A 6,653-nucleotide genomic window follows, 5' to 3' on the forward strand; every position below is an offset into this window, starting at 1 on the left:
ATCTGTACCTCCACACATATCATCTATTGCATCCTCTGTACCCGATGTGGCCTCCTCTATATTGGGGAGACAGGCTGGCTACTTGCGGAGCGTTTCAGAGAACACCTCTGGGACACCCGGACCAACCAACCCAACCACCCTGTAGCTCAACAATTCAATTCCCCCTCCCCCTCCACCAAGGATATGCAGGTCTTTGGACTCTTCCATCGTCAGACCACAGCGAAACGATGGTTGGAGGAAGAACGCCTCATCTTCCGGCTAGGAATCCTCCAACCACAAGGGATGAACTCGGATTTCACCAGTTTCCTCATTTCCCCTCTCCCCAGCCTGTCTCAGTCAAATCCATCAAATTCAGCACCGCCTTCCTAACCTGCAATCTTCTTCCCGACCTCTCCGCCCCCACCCCAGTCTGACCTATCACCCTCACCTTGACCTCTTTCCACCTATCACATTTCCGACGCCCCTCCCCCAAGTCCCTCCTCCCTATCTTTTATCTTAGCCTGCTGGACCAACTTTCCTCATTCCTGAAGAAGGGCTTATGCCCGAAACGTCGATTCTCCTGTTCCCTGGATGCTGCCTGACCTGCTGTGCTTTTCCAGCAACACATTTCCATTCCAGGAATCAGTCTGGTAAACATTTGTTGCACTCCTTCCATAGAGAGAACACCGTTCTTCATGTAAGGAGACCAAAACTGCACACAGTACTCTAGGTGTGGTCTCATCAAGACCCTGCACATTTGCAGCAAGACTTCTCTGCTCCTGTACTCAAATCCTCGGCTACGAAGACCAACATACCATTTGCCTTCGTCACCACCTGCTGTACCTGTATGCTTACTTTCAGCAACTGGTCTACAAGGACCTCCATGTCTTGTGGAACTGCCCCCTTTCTCAACCTATCACCATTCAGATAATAATCTGCCACCTTGATTTTGCTACCAAAGAGGATAACCTTATGTTTATCCACATTATTCTTCATCTACATTTGGTTCTGCGACAACACGTTAGGTCCGTTCTCATGCAATCCCGTAATAGCAGTAGCATTTAAACTAATGGGGTTGGAATTGCATTATCACCAATACATGCTTTAAAGATTCACGCTTCAGGAGCAGTGTCCCCAATTTGTCAATCGTGTTATAATGAATTTGCATTGACGAAACGTGCATTATAGCAGAACAACCTGGACCATGCATTTGCACACTCTCTAAACTTTAAAATAAGGTTGAGAATTAATTATTAGCTGCTGAAAAAATAAATGGAGATGTATACATCTTCTGTATACTAAAGAAGAAGCAAAATGTTATGAGTATAGGTGGGTAGTAAATATAAAACCAAATGTGTGAAATATAGCACAGAAGGTAAACTGAGGAAATTAATGGTTGGAAAGCAAGAAGGAACCTAGAACAATAAGAAGTGCATCAAAAAATGTTCCTAAAATGGTAATTTAAAAGTTAAGCATCTGGCATGTTACTGTGTCTCAAAAGACATGTTATTGTATGTTTATAGGGAGGTAGTTGGGATCATAGGAATATCTTGGCAAGAAACCAGTGTTCCCATATCCTGTTCAAATGTTTCCTGCAGATTGTTATTTTTCATTTTTCCTGCCTAATTTGTTTCCTATTTCCTGCATACATGCAACATTAGAAACAGGCCAACTGAAAAATAATGAAACTGTTCCTAGATCTTTCTTTAGGTGTTTTCGTTGATGTATCCCACAAGAGTTTCTTGAAACGTATGACTATATTATAATTTGTATACTCCTCAGTTTTCACTTTTCAATTACTGATTACCATTTGGTTTTCATTTCTAGCTTTTTTTCCATTTCTTTCTTTTGTTGTATCTCTAGGCTGAATCTTACATTTTTAGCCATGTGCAAGTTGTGTTGAATTTCTTTTGGAGACTGTCTCACCAAAATGCCTGGTGGGTTTTCTCACCCTATCTGACCAAGCTGAACTCATTATTTGTCTACCTTCTTCTACAGAGTCACCCACGTCCAACTTACGCTCATCTTCCTATGCACTGTTTCTATCCCACAATAGGTCAGGAAGATTCAAGACGTGTACTGTGCTGCTGTCATTTGGCCCCTCATTCCTTATGAAGAGAAGATCATGACTCTGACTGCACTGAGGAGGACCTGGACTGCTTTTGGAGGCTGCCCTTGACTTCTGTGCTCAGCAACCCTATATGAAGGCTGATTGACAACTATGACATGCTTCCTGGCTTTTTGTTTGCTCTAAACAACAGACAAGAACAGCTGCAATATGAATGTGGTATTTCTAGGACAAAGAACAAAACTGAAAGGCAAGCCTGGAGCAGTCCATGAGCTGGGTGCATGTCCCTGAGCATGCATTGTCCTTGCTGCAACATTACAAAGATACTTCCTGGTGCTGTATGGAAGTACAGAGTATCCCTTAATTTGATTGGAGATGTCCCATGAGGGTTCTGAGAGGCTGGAAAATATTGGTTGCTAATGTCTGAGAATAGGGTGTGCGTGTGGCTGGTGTCCAAGGAACGTGCACTGAGATGTTGGTGCCAGGATTCCAACAACCATTGGGCTGAATCTGGCAGGTAGAAGCTGTGGGTTCTTTGTCAAGTCTTCCCAACATCTAGCTTGTTTGGTGAGTTTGATAAGATGGGATTCTGAATATTAATAAGGTGAGTCATAATATTAACAAGGCATTTAAAAATCAATAAGATGTATGAATTGCCATTTCTGCCTAGCAAGAATCTCACCACACCACTTGTGTAAAGGGTAAAGATGGGAGTGATAATCTCAATGTCAAGATGATCTTCGCCTCACTTGTTGCCTGATTCTGACACATGTATCTTCCTAGGCCACATTACTTGGGCCACCTTTAAGTTTCTGTTCTTTGTGTTTGATCTAAAAATCAGCACTGCTAACAGTGTAGCTTTCCCGCCATTCTGCAGTGACAGCCTAGATTAAAGCCCTGAATTTCATTCTGGGGTCAGGTGTGCAGAGCTGGGAGAATTCCCAGTTCTGCAAACCCAGAACTTATAAATAATTGTCCAAACTTTACATTTTTTAGTTCAGAAGGAAAACTGAATTGGAAGTCAGAGTAGTTGACACAGTGAAACCTGAGAAGGATGCTAGGTGCAGAAGCAGGATGAATAGCAAATGATCTTGAATCTCTGGCAAGGTGTCAAAAGTTTAAAAATAATGATTATCATATCCTTCCAGCACTCAACATTCACTCTTCGTTAAAACACACTTATCACATTTAAATACCATCCTAGAAAAAAGCCTGGCAAAAAGTAAACATTTCATTCAAGCGAACATGAGTTGGAATTCATAATCCCTCAAAACAACCTGCTCCTGTCAATCAAACTGTGAAGTGGAGCCTTATGAAATGAGTCATGCAGCATTACTGGATTAATGAAACTAATCAGACTTACATTAACAAACACAGTGAAATAGAAAGCAGACAAACTCTCCAAACTCTTGTTTTTCCAAAGATTAAAAGGCATGGAGTTTTAAATGTCTTGACAGTCTTGACAGGTCACTTTGAAAATCTTGAAAGCTCATTTTGACAGTTTAATTGTTCTATGACAGATTTTGACATTTCTGACAGTTTTGAAGTAGTAATGAGTTCATTTACACAAGAGTGGCTGCCTTGAACATTTGCAAAGAGCACATAAACTCATCTAAAGGGGTATCTTGTCTCTTCATTAAAAGAGAGTTTACTTCTCCTAAAGGTCTCCTGGGACCAGATCCAAAGCGGTAACTCTTGTTCTCTCAAAGAATACCCTGGCTTTCAAAATCAACCCACAAGGTTCAGACCTGCTATTGCTTGGTCTAATCTATACACTTAAGATTTCAGACACCCAAATCACAAAAACCATGCAATATTTAAATTGCTAGCGATCTCAGTAAACCCATAAGCATGATTTCAGAGCCCAGTCCAATCTTGCTTCCACAAAAATGAATATTATGTTCAGAGGAGCTAATGGAAAACTTATTTGCACAGAGAGTTCTCATGACTCACAATGAGCAAAGCCAATATCAAGAATAGACAGCATGAAACATAGCTGCAAACAGCAGCAAAAATACCAGAAAAGTAATTTCTAATTGGGCTACAGAATTGGAATTCAGAATTTAAGGTGGAGAAGCGCACCTTTAAAAGAATCTAGTGAGAGAAAAAAGTTAAGAGAAACTGTAGGATCAAGAGCACCTGAACTCAATAGTTAAACAATGTATAAACACCACAGACAGATAGCTTTGTGGATGTAAGTTTGCTCGCTGAGCTGGAAGGTTTGTTTTCAGACGTTTCGTCACCATACTAGGTAACATCATCAGTGAGCCTCTGGTGAAGCGCTGGTGTTATGTCCTGCTTTCTGTTTATGTGTTTAGGTTTCCTTAGGTTGGTGATGTTATTTCCAGTTCTTTTTCTCAGAGGATGGTAGATGAGGTCCAAATCAATGTGTTTGTTGATAGAGTTCCAGTTGGAGTGCCATGATTCTAGGAATTCTCATGCATGTCTCTGTTTGGCTTGTCCGAAGATGGATGTGTTGTCTCCATCAAAGTGGTGTCCTTCCTCATCTGTATGAAAGGATATGAATGATACTGATAGTCAAATCAGAACTCCATCAACAAACATTGATTTGGACCGCATCTACCACCTTCTGACAAAAAGAATCGGAAATTACATCACCAACCAAAGGAAACCTAAACACATAGATAGAAAGCCGGACATAACACCAGCACTTCACCAGAGGCTCACCTAGTATGGTGATAAAATGTCTGAAAACAAACCTTCCAGCTCAGCGAGTGAACTTACATCCAGAACCTCAACCTGAGCTACAAACCTTCTCAAAACTCAGTGACGGTGAGCTATTTTAAAAGATTGGTAGAATAGCAAGTGTATTGAGTTTAAGCCATGAAAGGTGGAAAAATATCCATTTTGTCCAGAAAGAATTACAAAACTCCAGTTGGGCTACAGAAGGCAGGAAATCTTAAAAAAAAGTAGGAATCCAGTATTTTGATCATTATAAAAAGATGCAAAAACTGTGTAAGCATACAAGAAACAGAATTTTGTATGCTTGAAACTAGTAAATCACTACAGAACAGCCTGTAATACATGATAAAGGTTTATTGGATAATTTAATATAGCATTATAGCTGTGCAGAGTTTAAAAGAACTGCCAAACAAGGAAAATATTGTACACAGTCCAGCAAGCTGTACAGTAACTGAGTTTAAAGCAAAAATGGTGAAAACAGGAATACTATGTTAAGTAACAGCAGATTACTGGTGTATGACAGAAAATTAGTAACTCCAGCATCCCTTCAAGAAGATATATTGAAAAGCATACATTGGACATGCTTGGATATTTCCAAGTGTACAGCCAGGTATCAGTCAGCAGTGTGGTGGCCTGATTATAGATGTCACAACCCATTGTGAAATCTGCAGTTGTGCAGTATTATCAGATTTAGAAGACAATCCTGTCATCACTGAAGATATGAGAAGGTAAAATTCAACACAGTTTGCAATAAGAAATGATTATTGCAAAGAATGAGCAGTACACCCCATTTGAAAGTATCTGATGAACTTTGAAGTTGTTCAGACAGCAGAACTGTTGGGTAAACAAATTGATACAGTAGAACTGCCAGTCTCAGTGACAACGATTATGCTGATTAAGCAATGATCTTCCAATAACATGACTGAATGTGAAAAAGCTTAGTTCACCATTCAATTGAGGCAAATGAAGATGTTTAACCTGATCAACAAATTGAAGAAGGTGAGGTGCACATGACTTCATGAGAGCCAGACCACAGATTTAGGAAATGGTCAAAAAGAAGAAATTCCCTGCTTTAAGCATCCAGGATACCTCAAAAATGTCTGGTCCAGATATCCGAGATTCTGCAAAGAAGAAAGTACTTGTTTCAACAGAGCAGCTGTCTTTCATAATGAGCATTCACAAGGTTAAAGGACCTCCAGGTAAGTTATGAATCAATGACTAGGTCAAGCAGGAATGACAGCCTCCACAAAGGATATCCAAGAGATAAAAGTGGATAAGTGATTCATAGATCAAAATTATGGTCCACAAACCTCAAACTGAACACCTACCACTCTTCCAAGTCCAAAGGAAGTGTGTACTAGAATAATTGTGATATGTCAAGACTGTCTACATTTGTGAAGTCAGAAATTTAAGGGTAGTTAGCAGTAAATGTAATATAGTGACGTACATGAATGTGTAATGGCTACCTATTAGGAAACATTGGGGGAGATTCTATTTTATACAAACCTATTCCATTCTGATATTGTATAAGATAATACTTCTGATAATAGCTCCACTCAATCTAGTTTTTTTACACATTCTTTGGGTGGAGACAGTGTGTTCTGCACAAGTCTTTGTCAGGAGCAGATGTATTCTGTCCAGATCCCAGGAGTCCTTAGTAATTATGCCTGACTAGAAATGTAACATTGCACTTGTTGCTATTAGACAATAAACTATCTCGTTAACCAAGACCATAGAGTCACAGAATCATAGAGATGTACGGCATGGAAAGAGACCCTTTGGTCCAACCCGTCCAGGCCGACCAGATATCCCAACCCAATCTAATCCCACCTGCCAGCACCGGACCCATATCCCTCCAAACCCTTCCTATTCATATACCCATCCAAATGCCTCTTAAATTTTG

The sequence above is a fragment of the Chiloscyllium plagiosum genome, chromosome 9, assembly GCF_004010195.1.
Source record: "Chiloscyllium plagiosum isolate BGI_BamShark_2017 chromosome 9, ASM401019v2, whole genome shotgun sequence".
NCBI lineage: Eukaryota > Metazoa > Chordata > Chondrichthyes > Orectolobiformes > Hemiscylliidae > Chiloscyllium > Chiloscyllium plagiosum.